General features: G+C 36.1%; 1 protein-coding gene across 3 annotated transcripts in view; it reads right to left on the reverse strand.

The window, feature by feature from the left end:
* GRID2 (glutamate ionotropic receptor delta type subunit 2) overlaps positions 1–26,502 on the reverse strand; it is a 1,588,850-nt gene that overhangs the window by 1,395,465 nt on the left and 166,883 nt on the right. Inside the window, exon 1 of one of the 3 annotated variants that reach the window (XM_077142857.1) lies at positions 15,995–16,247. The exons of 1 other annotated variant lie outside the window; for it this stretch is intronic. The gene's annotated coding sequence lies outside the window, so the exon portion shown is untranslated. Of the gene's footprint in view, positions 1–15,994; positions 16,248–26,502 lie in introns of those variants that run through there. One more of the 3 variants, XM_077142856.1, reaches the window with a different exon arrangement.

A 26,502-nucleotide genomic window follows, 5' to 3' on the forward strand; every position in this document is an offset into this window, starting at 1 on the left:
CTTGACTACAAAGAAATGCTGCTCTAAAGTGAGCTTTAACTGAACTTAAATATAGAGCACAGCTGTCAGACTGCACAGGGCTCGCTTCTAATATGATATCATTAAAATGATGTTTTGAAACTGATTATAATTTGAAATGATAGGGAGGCTGTTACTAGAGGAGATGGGTCAACAGTGGGTCAAAGCTGAACATCACTGATTGTCTGCTACTAAAAATGTTTTGTTTTAATGGCCTTATATTACCAAAGGTGTTAGTTATTTTAAGCATTTGATGAAGTACTTTTAAGTTTTTCCTAGAATCCTAAGAATTATTATACAATAATGAATTTAAAATACCATATTAATGGCAACAAAAAATAAAAGGTCAGAAATTATAAGGAAAATTCTCATTATCAAATATTCATTTTTATCAAATTTAACACAAAAATTGTACTACTCAGTCTTTCCTTTTAGGACGAGTTAAGTTGGTCACCTGAAATAAAAAGAATATCAACCACATCATTTTCAGATAAAATATCTGAGTTGTAAAGGACAGAAAAAAGACCAATACAGGCCTTCTGTGGCTTTTTTTCTACCTGCATCTGAGAGAATCATAATGTCCTCGCAAGAACAGAATGTACGATGGTTTCAGGAAAACCAAAAAACAAACAAAATTTGTACCAGCTCTAGGAAAGCCAAATTTGCTTCTTTTTTTTTTTAAATCACTTTTCCATGTAAAAATTTTGATCATCTTGAAAAAAATGTAAGAAATGTGATAACTATCAACATGTTGCCTTCTTTGAAATGACACAAAAAATGTAGATAAAGAGTAGTCTTATCTTTTTATCCATTAATCCCAGATATAACCAATACCTAGAACAAGACTTGGCTTTTAGTAGGCACTCAATAAATATGTATCACATAAACAATTAGATGTAATAGCTACACCTGTTAAGAGATCATATTTCTACGATTATACTCCTACTCAATTTAAATTTTACAGAGAAAAACACGTGAAATATTCTCAACAGTTAGCTGAAGGACTCCAAACTAGTTAAGTAAGGATCTGCTCACTATTTGTAAAATCACACACTTATTCATTGATTTGTTGGAACCCACTTTTCTTTTTTTTTCGTGGACAGGCACAGGGAATCAAACCCAGGTCTCCAGCATGTAGGCGAGAATTCTACCACTGAGCCACCATCGCACTTGCTGGAATCCACTTTTAATAGAATTGCCAGGAGCTGGAGATTGTTCTGACTTAAATCCAGCCTCTCCGTATTAAATCAATAAGCAAAATATGAATCCTTAAGGTGCAAGTTTTTAGTTATACACACATAACCTCCTTTTTCCTTCTTATGCAAAATAATTCATTGTGTTCTGTTTTATCTATTTTAGTTGAAAGTTTAATGGGAAAATTAGTTTCATTTTAAGAAAAAAGAAAACCAGCATGATAGTGATCACAATGTCTAAGGGATTGATGATAACTGGATTTTAAAGAGTGAATTCTTTATGGAAATAGGAGTAAGAAATGATGAATACAATTTTATCATAGGCCAGCAACCTATTTACTTTCTTACAAAGGAATCAGTAATGAAATGATAAGCTATAAATGAATTATAAAATATAATACATAATTATATATCAACATATACAAAATATATTTTATGTATTGACAATGACAAGATGTACTGACATCATCCTGACATGCATATATCCAGGAGAATCATTAATCCAAGCCATTTCTGGATGGAGACCTGAGATGGGACAGTTGCAAAAAGAGTAGGCAGAATAAATATTATGCACACATGGTGAACCACAACCTATAATATCACCGCTTAGAAGGAGGAGAAGCAGACAGAACAACGTGGAACCTTGCTGTAGGCATGGAGTGACTGTGATCAAAAGAGACCGTGCAGACTTTGTGACCAAGAGGTAAAGATTCAAGCAGAGCTGGGTTTAAAAATAGAAGCAGCAGCAGCAGTAGCAGCAGCAGCCATAGAGTAAAGTACACTTTTAACATGTGTACAATGTACAAGTGACCACTGGTCACTTCTGTCCTTTTGTCTCATAATCTATGTGGGTATTGATTGTTATAGAAGTACCATTTTTCATAGCTAGATCAAAGATTTTACTATGATCATTCTTCATTTATCCTAAATGATCATGAATTGTTTTGTCAAATTAATTATTTATCTGTATAGTAAATGTGAGCATTAGAATATGGTGCATTGTGTGGAACAATAAAATAATATTGGCTAAGTGACATTTAGGTTGTCACAGCTAAAACAGAGCTTATCAGTTGGCCCATATAAGCATCTTAGTAGGGAAATAGAAACCTTATTTGTGCTTTTTTTTATTTCTAGTCCTCCCCTAAGAAATGCCTGCTCATCACTAGTGTTTCCATGTTCCACAGTTCCAAAGTTTCAATTCAAAATTATAAAATGGACAGAAAATTTGTTTCCCTGACACCACCTCTGATGTGCTAGTTATTGCTCAATTCTTCTCCAAAATAATGAAGAAATTAATATCCAAGTACTTAATTCATGCTATACTTCCTAACTAGAGTACACTGAAGACATTAAATTCAAATAAAATACATATTTAAAATAATTTCCTCCATATGCATTTATCAGTCATTTATTCATTCATTTACTCAACCATCCAATCATTCAATAAATATTTTTTGAGGATCTACTATAGTGTCAGACACTATGCAAGGAGGCACGGGCACAAGCAGTGAACAAAGGCAGGCAGTGTCCCCACCCACAGAAACCTAAGTTTAGTAGGTGAAGCAGAAGTCAATCAAATAATCATATGAAGATTTACAAAGTTACAAGTTATAGGTGCTAGGAAAGTGTGTTGCATTGTTCTATGGCATTGTATGGTAGAGGGAGATGACTTAGGGCACGTTTAAGAAAGGCTTCCCTGCATAACTGATTGGGCAAGAGGTAAAGAGGAAGAGCTCTTCCTAAGAAGAAATGGCCCTGTGCGCAGGCATGGGACAAAAGCTTGCAATGCTCTAGGGACTCCAACTATCTTCTGTCAATGTCATTAGAGTTCCCAGAATTAAGTAGAGCATGGGGCAAAGGAGAGACAGAAGGGAGTTGCGAATCAGGCCATTACTATCTGAAGCTCGACTAAAAGTTTTGCTTCTCCATTCAACATTCTTGTCCTGAACAATTACAAGATGCCAGAATTCTATGATGAACTACATTTAACCATATTGCATCATAATGTTGCAATTAAGATGTCTAATTATGTTGGATAATTATGTCTAAATAATGACATTGGTAAGAAAGGGGGAATTAGCTTGTTGGGAAAGAGTTAACTTTTCATGATAGTGATAGACAAATATCATAGCAATTAGCAGTTTTAGAGATTTTACATATATACACATACACACCATTTTAAGGAAGTCTTCATTGCTTAATCAATCTACATATATTCTGCTTACACTATTTGCTAAAGTTTACTCTGGAGTCATTTTACTTGTTAATTCCCTACTCACTCTTTATGATATAATCACAATTTCTGTCCATTCAATTTTCTGGCTCACCTCAAAGTAGATTAAAACTTTGATAACTGCACATAATATACATCATGAAACTCAGGAGAATATCTTAAAAATATCAAAGCAAAATAAAGAGGCAGAGCAGCAGTAATAAATTAGTCAGATGTAGGCATAGCAGCAATAATAAAGTCAGATGTTAATGTTAGCAAGATCAATCTTTGTTAGTTTATGCAATTCAAACAACTCCCATTCAAATTTCTAACAAGACCTGATAAGCTCAGATGGAAATTAAAATAGCTATTAAGACAGGTTCTAAAGAGACAGTATGATAAGGTCTAACCACTTAATTGTTCAAGGCAGACCTTTGAAAGGACAAAGAGGATGCCTTATCATCAAATGTAGAGTATACTTATTTCTACCCAGAACCCCAAGCACTCGGTTTACTTAAAGCACTTATAAAGGGTTATTGCTATTTAAGTTTGCACGTTTTCTCCCTAAATGATATCTTTGGCTGTTTGTTGGACATAGACACAACCACTTATCTTTCCAGATTCTTCACTGACTAGGAGACACATAAAAAGCCTATGCATATGTTAAAATTTCTCCTGTCTTAAAAGAAAAACAAACAAAACTTCTCTTGACTCCACAGCCTCCTCCCGTACCACCTCATGCTTATCTTTATAGCAAATATTTTCAATGATATATTTATTACTGCAAATGTCTAATTTCATTCCTCACATTCTCTCTTCAATTTACTCAAACCTTTAATCCTAATACTTCATCAAATTTTTTTTCTGAAAGTCATCAAGACCTCCATGATGCTGACTGCAATTCTTATTTCTCTATTTCAATCATACCTGACTTATCCCTTAGTGACTCTATAAACCAGTGTGCCTGGGACAGTATCAGTTTATGCCTATTCTTCAAATGTAAGTGTTTCACTTTGGATGATAGATTTTATGGCCAGCCAAACTGTCAGTATGTTATACAGCTGCTTACTTTTTCCTCCTTGAAACATTTATTTAGTTGGCTTCCAAAACACAACACGTCCTGGTTTTCCCTTTTAGTCACAGTCTACTCTTTTACTGGCTCTTCCTTATCTCCCCTACTTCTAAATTTTGAAATGAACTAGGTTTTTTTGCTGTTGTTGTTATCCACCCTAGTTCACTTGATGATCTCATCCAGTGTTTGATAAACAGCCAAACTTTGATGATTCCCAAATTTATATCCCCTCTCTGGAAAACTCTCCTATATCGCAGACTCACAGAGACAACTCCTTTCTACTATGAATACTTGACTGTCTAATGGATATCTCAAACCTATGAAGTCTGAATTCAACCCCTCTGTTGCAACAGAGAAACAAGAATAAGCTAAGATTCCTTCACAGATGGAATTCATATTCTCTAGAGAGGCAGTTTACTTAAACTAAAGGTTACATTTCCCTCCAAGCTTTATCCATTATTAAAATGATATACTCATTCATACAGTTGCTCATGCTATAAATTTAGTAATTATTCTCAATTATTATCTTATTTTGCCCCCATATCCACTCCATCAGTTATTTCTATTTAATTCATCTTCAAAATACACCGTGACGCAGCTTAATTGACTATCATAAGTACATGGAATCTTAAGTAGAGCATAAGATTTTGGAGGTTTGTCTAGAGTGATGCCCCAATAAATCCCAGAGTGATTTTTGAGCAGTGAGTAAAAAAGTATTTGCAAAGTCTCCTTGGGGCAATGGTGAGAAAGGGGGAAAATTCATCTTCCCCAAGTGGAGAATTCTTGATATTCTCACAAGCAGTGGGGACAACCAAAGCAATAGGCTGAGTCCCCAATCTTGGGGTTTGTTCATATGAAACTTAATCCCAGAAAGGATTGGTCAAGCCTACTTAAAATTGGGCCTAAGAGTTGCCCAAAAGAGAACCTCTTTTGTTGCTCAGATGTGGCCTCTCTCTCCAGCCAACACAACAGGCAAACTCACCACCCTCCCCCTGTCTATGTGGGACATGACTCCCAGGGGTGTGGACCTTCCTGGCAATGGGGGACAGAAATCCTAGAATGAGCTGGGACTCAGCATCAAGGGATTGAGAAAAACCTTCTCAACCAAAAGGGGGAAGAGTGAAGTAAAACAAAATAAGTGTCAATGGCTGAGATTCCAAACAAAGGCAAGAGGTTATCCTGGAGGTTATTCTTATGCATTAAATAGATATCACCTTGTTAGTCAAGATGTAATGAAGAGACTGGAGGGAACTGCCTGAAAATGTAGAGGTGTGTTTCAGTAGCCATGCTTCTTGAAGATGACTGTATAATGATATAGCTTTCACAATGTGACGTGATTGTGAAAGCCTTGTGTCTGATGCTCCTCTTATCTACCTTATCAACAGACAAGTAAAACAGATGGACTAAAAATAAATAATAAGCGGAACAAATGTTAAAATAAATTTAGAGCTCTTTCTCCGCCGGACCGCCGCGCGGCGCACGTGCCCCGCAGCAGCCGAGCCGCCCGACCTCCCTACCTCCTCTCTTTCTCCGCCGGACCGCCGCGCGGCGCACGCGCCCCGCAGCAGCCGAGCCGCCCGACCTCCCTACCCCCTCTCTTTCTCCGCCGGACCGCCGCGCGGCGCACGCGCCCCGCAGCAGCCGAGCCGCCCGACCTCCCTACCCCCTCTCTTTCTCCGCCGGACCGCCGCGCGGCGCACGCGCCCCGCAGCAGCCGAGCCGCCCGACCTCCCTACCCCCTCTCTTTCTCCGCCGGACCGCCGCGCGGCGCACGCGCCCCGCAGCAGCCGAGCCGCCCGACCTCCCTACCCCCCTCCTCCCCCTCCTGCTCCGGCTGCTCTCCAACCAACACGGTGCCCTCTTCCCCCGCCTTCACCGTGCTCCTCCGCCACCAGCCTCGACAGCCTTGCCGCCCTCACCTTTCCTCCTCCAGAACAACTACTGGGGGAGTGGAGATAATACAGAGCAGCTCCCGGAGCCACGAGGGAGATCAAAGGGACAGAGTACCCCATCCTGGAACGGCTGACTATCTGGGAGAACCAGCTCCGGTGAGATCACCAAGGGGCACGGGCTTTCCTGGGTGGGACAGCAAGCGACCGGAGTCCCTCCCTTCCACCTTCCCAGGCCAGCTGGTAGAATTGGACAGGCGGTCCCCTTAGGCCGCGGCGGCTGGTGCCCCCACCACACGAGGCCCCCCGGAACAACTGAGATAGTTGGGTCGGAAATCCCCAGACTGCGGAGAACAGTGACCGGGGGATCCCTTCCAAACACGTGACTCCCCCGTCGGCTGGGAGCAGTGCACTCTCCCGGGCTGCGACAGCTGGCGCCCTCCCGCCACGCTTGGTGCCCCGGGCCGACTAGCTAATTTGGCCGGACGCTCTCCTGTGCTGCGACAGCCGGCGACCCTCCCCGCGTTTGGAACCCCGGGCCGGCTGGCATTCTTCCAAGACGCTTCGGTTGCCGAACCTCCCCTACGGCGAGAGTTTTCCAGAGTTGAGGGACCCACAGCAACTTTCGCTGGTGGAACCCACAGACAGGCGTGTGCCACGTGCGCCACCTACTGGGCAGGATAGGAAGAACAGAACCCAGAGACTGCGCAGAAAAATCTTTCAACCTGTGGGGTCGAACACCCGAGGAAATCTGACTAAATGCCCAGACGCCAGCAGAAGATAACGGATCACGCTCAGAAAATTGAACATATGGCCCAGTCAAACGAAGAAACCAATAGTTCAAATGAGATACAGGAGCTGAAACAACTAATGCTGAATATACGAACAGAAATGGAAAACCTCTTCAAAAACGAAATCGATAAATTGAGGGAGGACATGAAGAAGACATGGGCTGAACATAAAGAAGAAATAGAAAAACTGAAAAAACAAATCACAGAACTTATGGAAGTGAAAGATAAAGTAGAAAAGATGGAAAAAACAATGGATACCTACAATGACAGATTTAAAGAAACAGAAGATAGAATTAGTGATTTGGAGGATGAAACATCTGAACTCCAAAAAGAAACAGAAACTATCCGGAAAAGAATGGAAAAATTTGAACAAGGTATCAGGGAACTCAAGGACAATGTGAACCGTACAAATATACGTGTAGTGGGTATCCCAGAAGGAGAAGAGAAGGGAAAAGGAGGAGAAAAACTAATGGAAGAAATTATCACTGAAAATTTCCCAACTCTTATGAAAGACCTAAAATTACAGATCCAAGAAGTGCAGCGCACCCCAAAGAGATTAGACACAAATAGGCGTTCCCCAAGACACTTACTAGTTAGAATGTCAGAGGTCAAAGAGAAAGAGAGGATCTTGAAGGCAGCGAGAGAAAAACAATCCGTCACATACAAGGGAAACCCAATAAGACTATGTGTAGATTTCTCAGCAGAAACCATGGAAGCTAGAAGACAGTGGGATGATATATTTAAGTTAATAAAGAGAAAAACTGCCAGCCAAGACTCCTATATCCAGCAAAATTGTCCTTCAAAAATGAGGGAGAATTTAAAACATTCTCAGACAAAAAGTCACTAAGAGAATTTGTGACCAAGAGACCAGCTTTGCAAGAAATACTAAAGGAAGCACTAGAGTCAGATACAAAAAGACAGAAGAGAGAGACATGGAGAAAAGTGTAGAAAGAAGGAAAGACAGATATGATATATATAATACAAAAGGCAAAATGGTAGAGGAAAATATTATCCAAACAGTAATAACTCTAAATGTCAATGGACTGAATTCCCCAATTAAAAGACATAGACTGGCAGAATGGATTAAAAAACAGGATCCTTCTATATGCTGTCTACAGGAAACACATCTTAGACCCAAAGATAAATATAGGTTGAAAGTGAAAGGTTGGGAAAAGATATTTCATGCAAACAACAACCAGAAAAGAGCAGGAGTGGCTATACTAATATCCAACAAATTAGACTTCAAATGTAAAACAGTTAAAAGAGACAAAGAAGGACACTATATACTAATAAAAGGAACAATTAAACAAGAAGACATAACAATCATAAATATTTACGCACCGAACCAGAATGCCCCAAAATACGTGAGGAATACACTGCAAACACTGAAAAGGGAAATAGACACATATACCATAATAGTTGGAGACTTCAATTCACCACTCTCATCAATGGACAGAACATCTACACAGAGGATCAATAAAGAAATAGAGAACCTGAATATTACTATAAATGAACTTGACTTAACAGACATTTATAGGACATTACATCCCACAACAGCAGGATACACCTTTTTTTCAAGTGCCCATGGATCATTCTCAAAGATAGACCATATGCTGGGTCACAAAGCAAGTCTTAACAAATTTAAAAAGATTGAAATCATACACAACACTTTCTCGGATCATAAAGGAATGAAGTTGGAAATCAATAATAGGCGGAGTGCCAGAAAATTCATAAATACATGGAGGCTCAACAACACACTCTTAAACAACAAGTGGGTCAAAGAAGAAATTGCAAGAGAAATTAGTAAATACCTAGAGGCAAATGAAAATGAAGACACAACATATCAAAACTTATGGGACGCAGCAAAGGCAGTGCTAAGAGGGAAATTTATTGCCCTAAATGCCTTTATCAGAAAAGAAGAAAAGGCAAAAATGCAGGAATTAACTGTCCACTTGGAAGAACTGGAGAAAGAACAGCAAACTAATCCCAAAGCAAGCAAAAGGAAAGAAATAACAAAGATTAGAGCAGAAATAAATGAAATTGAAAACATGAAAACAATAGAGAAAATCAATAAGACCAGAAGTTGGTTCTATGAGAAAATCAACAAGATTGATGCGCCCTTAGCAAGATTGACAAAAAGAAGAAGAGAGAGGATGCAAATAAATAAGATTAGAAATGAAAGAGGAGACATAACTACTGACCTCACAGAAATAAAGAAGGTAATAACAGGATACTATGAACAACTTTACGCTAATAAATACAACAATTTAGAAGAAATGGACAGGTTCCTGGAAAGACAGGAACAACCAACTTTGACTCAAGAAGAAATAGACGACCTCAACAAACCAATCACAAGTAAAGAGATTGAATTAGTTATTCAAAACCTCCCTAAAAAGAAAAGTCCAGGACCAGACGGCTTCACATGTGAATTCTATCAAACATTCCAGAAAGAATTAGTACCTACTCTCCTCAAACTCTTCAACATAATCGAAGTGGAGGGAAAACTACCTAATTCATTCTATGAAGCCAACATCACCCTCATACCAAAACCAGGCAAAGATATTACAAAAAAAGAAAACTACAGACCAATCTCTCTAATGAATACAGATGCAAAAATCCTCAATAAAATTCTAGCAAATCGTATCCAACAACACATTAAAAGAATTATACATCATGACCAAGTAGGATTCATCCCAGGTATGCAAGGATGGTTCAACATAAGAAAATCAATTAATGTAATACACCATATCAACAAATCAAAGCAGAAAAATCACATGATCATCTCAATTGATGCAGAGAAGGCATTTGACAAGATTCAACATCCTTTCCTGCTGAAAACACTTCAAAAGATAGGAATACAAGGGAACTTCCTTAAAATGATAGAGGGAATATATGAAAAACCCACAGCTAATATCATCCTCAATGGGGAAAAATTGAAAACTTTCCCCCTAAGATCAGGAACAAGACAAGGATGTCCACTATCACCACTATTATTCAACATTGTGTTGGAAGTTCTAGCCAGAGCAATTAGGCAAGAAAAAGAAATACAAGGCATCAAAATTGGAAAGGAAGAAGTAAAACTATCACTGTTTGCAGACGATATGATACTATATGTAGAAAACCCAGAAAAATCCACAACAAAATTACTAGAGCTAATAAATGAGTACAGCAAAGTAGCAGGCTACAAGATCAACATTCAAAAATCTGTAGCTTTTCTATACACTAGTAATGAACAAGCTGAGGTAGAAATCAAGAAACGAATCCCATTTACAATCGCAACTAAAAGAATAAAATACCTAGGAATAAATTTAACCAAAGAGACAAAAAACCTATATAAAGAAAACTACAAAAAACTGTTAAAAGAAATCACAGAAGACCTAAATAGATGGAAGGGCGTACCGTGTTCATGGATTGGAAGACTAAATATAGTTAAGATGTCAATCCTACCTAAATTGATTTACAGATTCAATGCAATACCAATCAAAATCCCAACAACATATTTTTCAGAAATAGAAAAACCAATAAGCAAATTTATCTGGAAGGGCAGGGTACCCCGAATTGCTAAAAACATCTTGAGGAAAAAAAACGAAGCTGGAGGTCTCGCGCTGCCTGACTTTAAGGCATATTATGAAGCCACAGTGGTCAAAACAGCATGGTATTGGCATAAAGATAGATATATCGACCAATGGAATCGAATAGAGTGCTCAGATATAGACCCTCTCATCTATGGACATTTGATCTTTGATAAGGCAGTCAAGCCAACTCACCTGGGACAGAACAGTCTCTTCAATAAATGGTGCCTAGAGAACTGGATATCCATATGCAAAAGAATGAAAGAAGACCCATCTCTCACACCCTATACAAAAGTTAACTCAAAATGGATCAAAGATCTAAACATTAGGTCTAAGACCATAAAACAGTTAGAGGAAAATGTTGGGAGATATCTTATGGATCTTACAACTGGAGGTGGTTTTATGGACCTTAAACCTAAAGCAAGAACACTGAAGAAGGAAATAAATAAATGGGAGCTTCTCAAAATTAAACACTTTTGTGCATCAGAGAACTTCATCAAGAAAGTAGAAAGACAGCCTACACAATGGGAGACAATATTTGGAAATGACATATCAGATAAGGGTCTAGTATCCAGAATTTATAAAGAGATTATTCAACTCAACAACAAAAAGACAGCCAACCCAATTACAAAATGGGAAAAAGACTTAAACAGACACCTACCAGAAGAAGAAATACGGATGGCCAAGAGGCACATGAAGAGATGCTCAATGTCCCTGGCCATTAGAGAAATGCAAATCAAAACCACAATGAGATATCATCTCACACCCACCAGAATGGCCATTATCAACAAAACAGAAAATGACAAGTGCTGGAGAGGATGCGGAGAAAGAGGCACACTTATCCACTGTTGGTGGGAATGTCAAAGGGTGCAACCACTGTGGAAGGCAGTTTGGCGGTTCCTCAAAAAGCTGAATATAGAATTGCCATACGACCCAGCAATACCATTGCTAGGTATCTACTCAAAGGACTTAAGGGCAAAGACACAAACGGACATTTGCACACCAATGTTTATAGCAGCGTTATTTACAATTGCAAAGAGATGGAAACAGCCAAAATCTCCATCAACAGAAGAGTGGCTAAACAAACTGTGGTATATACATACGATGGAATATTATGCAGCTTTAAGACAAGATAAACTTGTGAACCATGTAATAACATGGATGGACCTAGAGAATATTATGCTGAGTGAATCCAGCCAAAAACTAAAGGACAAATACTGTATGGTCCCACTGTTGTGAACGGACATTCGAGAATAAACTTGAAATATGTCATTGGTAACAGAGTTCAGCAGGAGTTAGAAACAGGGTAAGACAATGGGTAATTGAAGCTGAAGGGATACAGATTGTGCAACAGGACTAGATACAAAAACTCAAAAATGGACAGCACAATAATACCTGATTGTAAAGTAATCATGTTAAAATACTGAATGAAGCTGCATCTGAGCTATAGGGTTTTTTTTTGTTTTTGTTTGCTTGTTGGTTTGTTTGTTGTTGTTGTTTTTTACTATTACTACTACTTTTATTTCTTTTCTTTATATTAACATTTTATAGCTTTTTCTGTTGTGTTGCTAGTTCCTCTAAACTGATGCAAATGTACTAAGAAACAATGATCATGCATCTATGTGATGATGTTAAGAATTACTGAGTGCATATGTAGAATGGTATGATTTCTAAATGTTGTGTTAATTTCTTTTTTTTCTTTCCGTTAATAAAAAAAAAATAAATAAAAAAAAAAAATAAATTTAGATTGAAACACTAGGGATCAATGAAAGGGAAGGGCAAGGGGTATGATTTTTTTTCTGTTGTCCTCATATTTCTTTTCCTGAATCAAGGCAAATATTCTAAGAAATGATCATGTTGATGAATATGCAGCTATGTGATGATATTGTGAATCACTGACTATATATGTAGAATGGAATGATCATATTAAGAATGTTTGTGTTTCTTTATTTTTTTAAATTAAAAAATTAATTAAAAAAATATACCATGACTCTAACAACTTTTAATCACTTTCACACATGCTACCAAATTATAAACTACAATTATTTCAACTGGCACTTCAATAGCCTCCTATCTGTTTCTAATTTAGACTCTTCCCACTCTCAAGAATCTGGAGAATTTTTTAAAAATTGAACATCTATCACTCCCTGCTCAAAACCTTCCAAAGTGCTTCCATCTTACATACAGTGAAAGAAAACCTTCTTTCCCAGGCCTGCAACATTCTCCCTCTCTCTTTTCATCTTCTATGCTTCTCTGTTCCTCTTCTCCAAGTAACCCTGGATTTCTTGTGGTTTATAAAATGTGCTGTACCCATTCTTCCCTTAGAACTTTTATGCTTGCTCTTTTCGCACCCTCTTCCTCTATAACTTTGTCCTTTCACATTATTCAGGACTCAAGTAGTATCAGATATCCAGTGAGGGCCTCCGTGGTCTCTCATGCTAAAATCACTCAGCTTTATCACTCGCCAGCCTGCATCATTCCTTGATTTATTTCATAGCATATTCACTATATGAAATCAGATCATTTATTTATTTATTCCTTCATTTATTTGCCACTCTCCCTTTCTAGAATACAACTTCCTATCAGGGACTTTGTGTGTTTACCGCAATAGTCTAAGAATGGAATAGTATGTGGTACACAGAAAGTGCTCGATACATATTTGTTGATTGAATAAATGAATACAATTCAATAAGTGCTATAATGGAAGCTTATATTCAATAATTCTTACTGAGTTCCTACTCCTACCAGGCACCTTTTCAGTGACTGTTTTAAAATGAATAAAACATAAACGTTGTCCATAAAAAAGCACAGTCTGTTTTGAGTGTCAGACATATAAGGCAATACCAGTAAAATGTAATGCCATCATTAAAAAATGTTATTAAAAGTGAACAAATGTAAATACTTCTGTCCAGGACAGGGAAGAAAAATATACAAGAAGGACAGACTTGTGTATTGTGCTGTGAAGGAATTTACAATACAAGTAAGTCAGGAAAGCTTATTCCAGATAATAGAAGCCACACAGCCCAAAGCATGGATGTTTGAAAGGGTTTTGTTGGAAGCAATACACATAGCCCTGCTCAATTTGAATGCACTGTATGATAAGCTAAAGAGAGTGACTTGAGATGAGGTTGGAAAGGTGCACCCCATTTTCAAGAGTGCTACACAATGCTTGCCAGGAAATAATTGCAGCAAGAAGTGATTGCATCAGTTTTGTTAAACAAACAAACAAAAACAAACAAACAAAAAAAACCCCAAATCTTAACTAAACTAACTCACTTTAAGGCAGATGACAATTAAGAACAGTATTACAATATCCTACAGATGTAGACGTTAATAAACAGGATTTAGAGATTAACTGCATATTGGGTACAAGAAATAAAGAAAACAAATTATTCTAAGGTTTCTATTTTAGGTACCAAGTAAACAGTGATGTCCTTCACACACACACACACACACACAATGCATTGTAATGGGAAAGCATATTAACAGCAGTGGAGTAGGCAATGAAAAATAACAATTTTAGATTTCAGATGTCTAAAGTTTGAGATATTTTCAGCATGTGCAATCTTTGTATCCGAGAGGTAGCTGGGAATATGCTCTGCAGTTTTCAAGAAAGACCCATGCAGGAAATATATGACTATAACACTTCAAGGAGGACTCCAGTGAAATAATACAATAAAGATCCAAAATGCTGATACACATGATTCTGAGAACACAGAATCATCCAAAGGCCAAAGACAGAAGGAAGCCAGATTGCAACAGATTAAAGAGCGAATTGGTGGTGAAGAAATAGAAAGTTGACTGCTCTCTCAGGGAGGCTGAAGTGAAATGAAGGAAGGAAAGTGACAGTAGTTTGAGTAGGAGACAGGGATGAGAAAGTAGTAGAGGAAAACCCATTTACCCAGTGTAACCACAGGAATCTGACAGAGAAAGACAAAACCACAGTAACAAGAAAAAGAAGAAGAGAAAAAAAATTTTATTACAGAAGATAAAACGTTTTTCCAGATATGAATGATTCTAATCTTCCCTTCCTTGTTTTGTTTTCTGTTATAGCATGATTAGAAATTTGAAGACATTCCACATTAACACATTGTCTCAAACGATTTGACTGTTTATTACTTGGTAATACCTTAAGGCTCTACTACCTCCAATTCCCAATAGCCCCCATCAGTGAAAAAAGAAGAAAATAATGAAATATATTATTCCATATAGGTAAGGGAAATATACATGTTGGAAAACCACTCTTTTCCTTAATCTAATCAGAAGAAACAACTTTTAATCTGTGATGTACTCAAACATTCAACAATAATCAGTATCCAGCATAGCCGTGGAAATTTTTGTTAAATATAATTAATTAACCATCAATGATACTTTTAACCATTTTGTTCATGCAAATGAATACATGGCAAATATACTGTGTTATATGAAATAGCTTCCTTCTTTCATATTTCTCTGGTTAAAATTTTACTTGACACAATATCTGTTTTAAGCTTCAGAAACACTTTTAGAACGGCCACCCAGCCACAGTGCCACAGTCACTTACAATCTATCCAAAGATTTTCAAGTTATTCTAATCTCCAATTTCTGAGAAAAGAGTTTAATTCCTTTCCCACAGAATCCTCTAAAATTCCACCACCATTTAATGGCAGCAATCTGTTTGTTAAAAACTGATTTAATTTCTTTTTTGCTGTTGTTGTTTTTAAAATGTTGTATGCCCTACTTCTGCATATCCCTTAACTCTTCTACTTCTAGAAATTCAGCAATGTACACTTAACTGGCCAATTATTCCAAAACAGGGATAAAAATGTCTCCTTAATTTAAAAATAATTTCTGGACTTATTATATACATTCATATTTTGCTAATCAATGTGCAAATACAAAAGACGTATCATTCCTACTTTAGACCTAGTTTCATTTAATATTAATTAAAATATATTTATTGCTCAATATAATTAGGGCCAGTTTCAATAATTCTTTACCTCTAAAACATAAAAAGAGGTTTCAGGAAATGGTTGTAGCATATTTAATTTACTGAAAGTATTCCTCTGTGAACAGTATTTATTTAGAAGTATTCCATATAAAATTCTGCTGAGGACAGAAGGTATACATTGTACTAAAATATATTTTCAGTAAATATTTAGTGGGTGCTTACCAGTTACTCCTCTCCTCTTTCTTTTCCCATCTGCCCCCATCTTTCCCCTCCCTTCCTTTCTAATAAACATTTCCACAGACAGATTTAAGCAGTACCTTTCTGGTCAAGCCTCCATCGCTTCCACGTTCCTTCTCACCTACCATACAATGTCCGGCATACAAATGAAGAGCATGTGCAGCATTCTGGGCATACATCTATTATGACACTAAGAACCAGCATTGTGACCACTGCCTAAGCAGGTTTTATCACTGTACTGTGGGCTCTTAATGATAAAATTAGGCACAGAACAGGTGCTTTGTAGATGTGATAGAAAAAAAAAAAGAAGGCAAGAAGAAAGAAAGGAGAGTGAGAGAGGGATCTACCTTAACATTTAGGTATTTCTCATATCACTCTGACTTCATTGTAATTTGCCTTTTTCTCAGCAGTAGCTCTCGGAGGAGTCATTTTAAACAGTCCCTTTCAAACCAAAACTATGTACAGAAATCCAAGAAATGAATGAATCATTTCAGTGTGCTCACATTTACTGATTGTTTCAAGAGTTTCAGTGATAGACCTGAAGAGGGAATCCAAATGTTGTGAGAGAATGGCAGTGACATCATATTTTATGAAGCTATTCAAAGCGCAACTCTGATTTATGTAGTGGAAAAGATGTAAAATTTTCTAGATTAATTGTACCATTTGCTACCATCTTGTAAAAACGTCATTATATATTTTTTCCTTTTCATGATTCAGCATTGTAAACAGAGAAAAGTCCCTTGCCATATTTAAGCCTATTAATATCAGTTTCATGGTATTCTGATATAAAGCAAGTAGTTTTATTCTCCAATAAAAATATCCGCGTTGAAAAAAGAAGTCTGAATATAATTGTCTCCCATATAGGTGGCCATATTTTTGCTACCCAAAATGAAATGTTTTGTTTTTGCTGTTTTGATGATGAAATAAATTCCAGAAAAAATTATTTAAAAGGAAAAGGCATTATTTGAATGAAACACTGGATGCCAGCCATCCGATCTGTTTGCTTGAAAGATTTTCTTAAACCTCCTGCCAAATAACTGTGCTCTACCACTAACTATATCAGGGAGAGTTGTGCTTTTTTAAGTTAGAGTGGCTAAAACTTATGAGAAACAAAAGATATCTCAATAACTGCGGCAGAAACATAAAAAAAGAAACATAACCCCTATTCACTTCCTTAAAAGGGGACAATTATATTACACATTTGGTTCAGGAAAGCCAAGACAATGGTAATATCCTCTCAATGTATGAGTCTATAGTTTCCTTCTTTATCTTTTACACGTGTCCCCTCACCTAGCACCACCCTGATTTTTATTTCCAAATTTAACTTAGGGATCATGCAGTCCTGACATGTCGCACTGCACATCACACACTGTCCCCCAGGAACTCACTTTCCTCTCCTATTCTGACATTGATTCTCTGAAAGTGTCATCTTCCCAGAATGGATCTTTCACATTCCCCCAAGTGCACACATCTCTATTATATGCAAGGAATATACTTTCTTCTCCTATTTTGTCTATCCAGAGCTTACCCATTTGTCACACTTTTTCCAATTTCTATAAAAATCCTTTCTCAACAAAAACAATTCTGATGTGATTTTTCCTTCCCATGCAAGCATGCTGTAATTATGATCTGCACAATGCATACTGACAATAAATTGCATACTATACATTTCAGATCCTAAAGTGATATTTAAATCTTTTACTGCCTTTGCCATACTTTTGTTTATTATTTCTTCAACTAAACTGTTATTCCATCTTGATCACAACACATGGTATACTTTTCCTGCACCCCTACTATTCATAGTTTAATATCTTCTACCTTACTGAGCTCAATAATATTCATGATTGTTATATACCTCATCTGTTAGTAATCCTTGGACATTACTAGGGATTGAATCACAGATTGTTCAATTGTCAATCTACATTCCTGTGGATATGAACCTATTTGTAAAAAGTATCTTTATGTTAAGGTGAGTCAAGGTGTGCACAATCTTCTAAGATCCTATTTAGATAATGAAGCCGAATAGAATAAGAGTGGGCCTTAATCCATATGACTGGTGGTCTTATAAAAAAGGAAATTCAGATACAGCCAACAGAAACCAGAAGCGAAAGATGAGACAGATGCTGCCATGTAATAGAGAGCTGCCATCACCAGAAAAATACCAATATGAGGATAACATGTAGCTTTGATAATATCTTGATTGTGAACTTCTAACCTTCAAAACTGTAAGACAACACATGCTTGTTGTTTTCACCAGCCTGTTATATTGTATTTGTCATAGCAGTTCTGACTAAGATGGGCATTGTATTAAGTATATTAAAATTTCCATTCAGGTCTATCCCATTTTTATGAAACACCAGAGATAATTCTTTACATTACCACCAAGCTAGAAGTGTCATAAGAAAAGTGAAAACAGACTTTCCATGTTTGTTTAAAGACAAGGAAATCATGCTGCTTTGAGATTGGGCATTAATTTCCTGGAGGAATTGGCATTTAAGCAAACCACTGAATGATGGAGTGAATTGGGAAAACAGGTATGGTAATCTTGGAAATAAAATTCATGATATATCATCAGATATTTCAAATCAGATTAATAATACTTTTTATGAAGTCTCAAAAAACTAGCAATGAAATCAAAGGATCGATATGGGACCACAGGTTCTAATCTAATCACAGATGATTTGATTGTGTCTTTCTTTGAGTTGGGATAGATTAATTTGATGTACAATTACTTTTAATTTAAACTGAATGCCAAGATAACTATAATCATATTTAATTATTTATTTCTAGAAGAATCTTTGTAAACTTATTTTACAGAAGATTCAGAAAGCAGAAAATAACTATCCTTTATTTAATATCACTCTCTGAAATTCAAGGGGGAAATGATGTTTTACAGAACTTAGTACCTGCTGACTTATAACACAGATGGAAGATATTACCATTGTATTGTTAAATTCTCAGCTGCTATACAGCATGTATATAATTTGGACAAGGACATCTGAGGTTCTAGAGAATCAAATGTTTAGATAAAATTGATCTAAGTATCCACATTGTGTGGAACTCATTTTAAAGCCACCTGTAATAAAAACCTACAGGGTTTTAAAAATCATATAGTATTAGATCGACTGCTAATATTTACAAAATAATACTATGTCCTTTCTGTTTAACAAATTTCTAGCCAGTTGGGGTAGATATAATTAATTCTCCCTAAAAATATTTACATGAAAACCGTATCTTTGACCAGACCAGCCTTCTTGCTTAAAACATTCCATTCCAATGTACAAAGTAGGTATATGTTATATTTAGTAAGACTGTTTGAAAATATAAATATAAACTCTTGACATTTTAATATTTATCTATTTGATTTTAGTGTAAAAACATATTTCCATGGGGCAGTGTGAAGGTAGCTCAGTGGCAGAATTCTCGCCCGCAATGCTGGAGACCCGGGTTCAATTCCCAGCGCCTGCCCGTGTCAAAACAGAAAAACAACTTATTGAAAAAAACCCATATTTACCATGATTGAAATCATCTAGAGCATTCAAGGAAATTCACTTTCAATTCTTAAGAATTCTTAAAAATTGTGGAATGCTTGGTGTTAGTTTTAATGATAACTCTTAATAAAGCTTTCGGTTTGCATGTAATCTTAAACTTAATATCAGAAGACAAGATTCATTTTTCTAAAGATAATTTACTTTATGAGGGAGAAATGGAAATTTTTCTTCACTGAAAAAGAAATACTTTTGTATAATATTTTAAATACTTGCTCACTTTGTGTAACAGTATGATTATCTGCTTCTTAGATTAGTTTTTTAAAAAATAAACACTGACTCTTTTGGTTGTAATTTGTACAATCATTAGGCAATTCCCAGAGGAAATACAGTAACACGTACATATATATTACTTAAACTATTCTGTTTAGAAATCACATAAAGAGAACAAAAATATACCATAGTACAAAGATGAAAATAATTTTAAAAAATCAAGCCATATAAAGATTCTATGCCTAGAAACAGAATCATCAGACTAGTGAATATATCTTCTGATTACTTTATTTGTCTTCACTGTCATATTAATCACAATCTCAAACATATGTAAATAATAATTTATTATTTAAGACGAAACTTTTAAAGTGTAGTGGAAGAAACTTCGAACATTGTTGCCAATGTGGGACCACAGAGTTATTCATAACTAATTACCATACCCAACCTAGAGACTCTGCTTTGCAAATATGGTAAGGTGAGGGTAGAGGTTGCTGAGTGTTTTGTTCCCTTCTGAAGGGGTCCTACGGATCTTGCAGGCTCTGGGTACTAGCAGAAGAAGGCATCATGAGATAGTGATTGAGTCATAATTCCTTATACCCTGTAATCATTTCTTCTATTGAAGACTGGACAGCTGGAACTCTTCTTAAGCTGACATGCTCAACATTGCACCCATGACTCCTGTGCCAAATTCTACTTTGTGAACACCTGCAAAACACGGGCCTTGTTTTATTCATAGTTTTATCCTATATGCTAGCTTGACACAATGCCTGGAACATAATTCCAAGTGTTCAACAAATACTGAATTGAATGGCTAGTGAATGAGCCCATTGGCATTGCCTCCTAATTCCCAAACGCTGTAGCCAGCATTCATTTCATCCCTTGCCATATAAAAGTTGGCTACTACCGAATTGTAGTATGTGCTTGTGTTTTAGAAAAAGTAAATTACTGCCACTGGAAGTAATTACTACCAGTTAAAATGTATTTCTGAAAATAAATCATTGGGAATTCTTGAATGCATTCCTGCTGTCATTTCCTTCATGTTCTAATTGAACTAACAAGCCCCCCTCTTGACAGAAGAATAATCTGGGGCAGACGAGCAGGGATGGAGGTTGTGAGATAGGCGTAGGCTCAAATTCAGGTTCAGAATAATAGTAAGTAACTCTCTGCCCATTATGGAAGATCAAGGACATGGGTAGAATACCCATGATTCCTAAGAGGAAAAGGGAGTCTGGTTTGTCCAAATAATTCTTGGAGGCCCAAATAAGTTTCAAAGACTAATTCTAAAAACCTGGTGATTTCAATGATCCCACAGGAGCTGCAGAGCAAATGTTGGGCAATATTCCTCATTCTCCTGAGGAAGGGAGAGCCCTAATTTTATAGCTAAAGACACCATGAAGCAGAGAATACCTCCTGGTTCCTGGAGAGGAGAGATTTCATAGCACAAGGCACCCCTCCTCAAGGGCAGAAATAGCTATCCACCAGTTTCAGGATTTAGCTGCTTAATACATCCCAACAAGCAGACTGGAAAATGAGTAGTCAAATAAAAGTAATGGCAACCAAAGAGAGAAATTGCAAACAAAATACACAAAATAAAGATAAGCTCAAAATGAAAGAGAGCTACAGAAAACAGATGAAAGCGTAAATAAAAAGAGAATTGAAATAAATGTAATTGAAGTCCATTCTAACAGAAGACTTTTTAATTTTACTCCAATGAAATGTTTATAAAAATATGTTTATTTGTTAATTTTCAATTTTAATAGTGATTGACTCCCTAATTATTGTTCTAGAAGACCGAATAGAAAAAAAATTCTCAAAATTCAGAACACAGCACAAAAGTGAAAATCATTAAGGAATAGGTAAGAGATATGGAAAATGTTGACACTGAACAAACAACTAGTCGATAGAATAGAAACACTAAAAACCTGGTAATGCTGATGAAACGAAAGCAAGCCAAGCAAATCCTAGTAAAACGCCTGAAACTCAAAAGGAAAAATCCTGCAGTTTTAAAAGTCTGAAAGATTAGAGTAAAAAGGGACAATGATAAATTGTCATCAACTTTTATCTGCTAAGACTAGAAACTACAGAAGAAAATATTGCTAAAAGAAAAAAAATTGTAGTTCTACAATCCTGTAGCAAAGATCACCTCTAAGGAAAAAAAGGTATATGCAAGATTCAGAGATTATATCACCTACATACCCTGTTTCTTAAAACGTTCAAGAAGAACTTCTTCTGGTTCAGGATTATATTAGTGCTAAATATTCCATATTTAATGAAATTCTACAAAGTAAAATCTATTATTAATTTAAAAAAAAGAAAATTAAATTATTTTAGCAAATTAGGAAAGAGTGAAGAAAGGGAACTAAAACTGGACACATCCTTGGAAGTAGAATGAGCAACAGAGCAAGGAAATAAAAATAGTCTAAAGATATTTATCTAAGAAAAAATGAAAACATCAGAGAACCAAGTTCTTTGGTTAGAGGAGGAGATAGTATAAGTCTTCTTTTCAAATCTTAGAAGAGCAATATATGTTTGATTTTAAGTATCAGGAAAGCAACAAGCAACAAATATCAAGTGGAAAATGTAGGGTACGGAGTTCTGGTCATCAAGATGGCAGGCTGGGCCACTCTAGGGCACCATCTTCCCACAGATGTTTTAAACAACAAATTAGAGCTGGCAGAACCATCTTTCTCAAAGCTCCAAAGAACGGTTAAATGCTTGCAGTAACAGGGCAAGCGCTGAATCAAGAAAAAGCCAACATAAAAGGAGTAGGATTTCCTGGCTCCCTGGTTAGCCCCTCCTTCATTTCTTCCCTGGATCAGCTCAGAGCAAGCCTGAGCTTCCAGTGAGGTTCCCTGAAGCCACCTGCAGAGTAAATTAACCCTCCTGCACATACTGGGAGCATGTCCATCTATGCCAGTCCATCTGGTGGCAGCCTTTAAGACTGACCATGATGCTCACCGCATGCTAATAGTTTCAAAACTTGCCTTGTGTGTACCAGATAGCTCACAGAGTGCTCCTACAGACCACTGTAGAACAGTCAACTCACAGCTAATTGGGAAAATCACATACTTAGCAGCCATCTTCCAGGCCTTGCCTTCCCATTTCCATTGCTTGATAGCATGTAGATGTTTTAATGTTTCCATTTCCCAGCCCAGGAGAAGTGGTGTGTCCCAGGGTGGTTTTAATGGCATGGCCTGATTGTATCTTAAACCCAAAAATGGAAACTGGCAGCCATAGCTGTGTGCCAGGGAAGGGACTCTGCACAAAGGGTACTTGGTACCTATGTTTTGCTCAATGGCAGGACCCCCTCTCCCTGGGTGTTTAAAAACCCAGACTTCCAAACCACGTAAGTCTCTCTCTTCGCCAAAGCAAAGTGAGGCATATGGAGCTTCCATCCACCCAACCAGACCAAAGTAACTGACCTCCCTGGGAGCCATGGGCCACAAGGGGATCTCTTTCCCTAGTCTTTTGAACTCTTTGTGTTACATAAGTCACAAAGCTTTTATTTGCTAAAAATTTTGTTGTGCCTGAGGCTGTGTTCCCATAACTCACCATACAGCCACTTGCTCCATAGATGGCCCCAAGATCTTATTGGTAAGGAACGTAAATTGTTTTCATTCAGCACACAAAAGGGGACAATGTCACAGTCCTTCTAGCTAGTTTTCTTTGACCTAAAAATTCCTTGTTTCATTTATTTCATGCCATGGGCATATTCATAAATGCTCATTTTCATAACACATAGAACATGGAAGATGGGAGAATAATGATTTATACACGGTGAATAATAAAATATGTTGTTTGTTTTTTTTTTATTTCTGAAGAGAAAGCAAATGCACACATTCACAGAAATGACATTGACTAATAGTCGTAAGTCAATAGAATTATGCTTCTCTGTTACTTTGTACAATGTTTGCAAGGATGTTTTAACTTTGTGCTTGACAGACTCACGATTTAAACAGCTTTTAATTTTTTTCATGTTTTATTTATTTATCCCTAGTCCATCTATTAAGAAGTTAAATTATTTTTTAAAATCAATTAAATTCATAAGAGAACTTGTTTTTAAAATGAACCCATAGGGAATTATTTCATAAATCAAAGAATTTTCTATTATTAATAATCTTATTCTTTTCATCTATTTACTAATTTATATTTTCACAATCACTTTTGTTATGTTTGTTATCTAAATACAATTGGTACAACTAAATACTCTGAATGCCCAAAGTTTATCACTTCTAATAGATATGTTTTCTTCTAAATATGTTTCTGAAATTCCCCCTATTTTGCAGTCTAATTGTGAACTGACTTTGGACCCATTTAATAATTTTAGCTCTTTAATATGAAATCACATAATTATCTGCCTTGTAGTACCGTCTGAGTCCACTTAAGACAAAAATAACTTTCCATGCAGATGTAAATGTTTTCTCTTCCTTTCTTCATTCTTAAACTCCCTCTCGATTCTTCCTACCTTCACTCATTTTCTATATTTCTCAATTTTATTTTGAGTCATAAGGTATATATTTAATTTTGGTCCAGTTTTTATTCTTAATGAATTCATGATACTTGAATGTTTTTAGAATTTGAGGCTGTGGGAGATGTCGTTTTGCAGTTGTACTTCTTACTTAGACAGCATGAGATCTAGAGTATGACTTTAAAAAGCAATGAGAATTTTTCATTTCCAGAAATAAAAACAACTATATGCCACGAACCATTCTCACAGAAAAGAGAAAAAGATGTGTTAGCATTTAATGCCATAAAAATGGTAAAAGGTACTTAAATTTTTCAGGCAGTGGAAGTGCGGCTAGTAGGGAAATTTGAATATGAATGTGTGTCAGAACACAGGGGAAGACAAGGATTATACAGGAAATTTATCGGTGATGATGCACAAGAGACACAAAGGTTAACAAGTGCAAAATGTTTGTCATTCTATGGTTCTTGAAACATGCTTTTAGCATTCCACCTCAGAAAATTTTCAGGCAGATTTTATAATTACACTTCAAAAAATCTTCCTAAGTAATGCCCCTAAACATCATCCGATCTGAATCATGAAGATATAATTTAGAAAAAAAGCATTGCACAAATTAGAGAAAACGTTATGGTCTAATGTATTTATATCTATAATCTCCATATTTATTTTTATGTTTAACATAGTAGTGCTTTCAGGTAGTTAAGGCCAATGTTGAACAACATCTAGTTTTTTGTTTCATGAACTTTCTTTTAGACTTCTTCAACCTGGATAAACTAAATAGGATATACACAGATGGCAAAGCCTTATGTTATCCTAGTCTGAAAAAATTAGCTTCATTAAAGTGAAAATTAGCTGCCACCTGCTAAATATGTTTTGGCACCTAAGTGGAATTTTCAAAGAAAAAATCACAAAGGCATATTTTAAGTCTTCAAAGAAACCTTAGAATTATCTTGAAGCATTAAAAGTTGACAACAAAGACTCAAAGATATTCCTTTTTTCACTAGAAAAAAATATTTTATCCAGTTTTTTTCTCTTCAAACTATTACTTTAATGTATAATAAAAGACTTAAACCTGACTTAAGGTTTAAAAAAAGAATTATGGTTTCCTTATATAAATATAAGGTGGAAGTCCCCTTTTTCTTCCAGTTTTAGGAACCGTGAGACATAAATGTTGGCAACTGAAGACAAAAAAAATTGCCATTTGTAAAAGTGAGTAAATTAAATCATTATATTACGCCTAAATTAAATTGATTAAAAGAAAATAAATCCTAATGGTATCTGAAAATTATGTGAAATCAGTCTTAATCCATAATTACATTTGGCTCAAACCTGAAAAAGTGTAATTAGTTAATGCATTCATCATTCTCGCATTCTAAAATATTTGTAAACTAATCCTATGCGCCAGGAACTATGCTAGGCATTGGATATGCTGCAGTGAAGAAAAAAATATGGATAGTTGCCCTAATGAACCCTGCATTCTAGAACAAAGAACAGAAATTAAATATATGAAAACAAAACCACAAGTAAGATGTTATAATGGGAGTTAAAAGGTAAAATAATCAGAGATGAAGTGGGGTGAAATGAAAAATTTGGAGTTAGCTCTGAATAATGATGGACATAAAGCAAAACTGTATATTGAGAAGAGTAATTTCATGTACAAGAAAAGTTTTCTGGAAGGTCCTAAAGTAGGAAATGATTTGGCACATTTGATGAACTGAATTGTCTGTGTTTTGACAGCTGTGAGTAGGGTAGATTCAACTCTAAAATTCCATAATGTTTTGGAGCTTCATGCAGAACTTTTAAATGAAATAAAAATTTGTATTTATTCTTTATTTTGTATATTATACAAAAATTTGCACTTGTATATAAAGGCAGTAGGATTCCCTTAAGGAATGGATATGTATATATACATACATTTTTAAAGCATATATATATATACTTATAGTTGTACATGTATAAAGTATTATTTTGGTTATGTTCTATATTTTGCATCTTTTCTGAGTGAACATACCCATGTTAATTTTTAAAATATTGGTTTTTATTAAAGTAACTTTTCACATGCTGAGAATATCAAGAACCGTGAGAGAGCATACCTAACTTTAACAATAGAATCAATAGTAAAATAAAATTTACATACTTTTTTTATGGGTGAGGAATCAACCATAACTACAAAGGGATAGCTTGAGGAAAGCTCGTGGAGTGAAGAACTGTTGTGTGTCCTGATTGTAGATGTGGTTGCATGAATCTATACTTGGCTAAAATTCATAGAATTCTAGGACCGAGTACTGAAGGGAAAAATAAGAGTCTAGCTTTACAGTATGAAAAATTGAATTTTTTTTCTTACATATCACTGAAGAAAAGC

The sequence above is a fragment of the Tamandua tetradactyla genome, chromosome 24, assembly GCF_023851605.1.
Source record: "Tamandua tetradactyla isolate mTamTet1 chromosome 24, mTamTet1.pri, whole genome shotgun sequence".
NCBI classification, from domain to species: domain Eukaryota; kingdom Metazoa; phylum Chordata; class Mammalia; order Pilosa; family Myrmecophagidae; genus Tamandua; species Tamandua tetradactyla.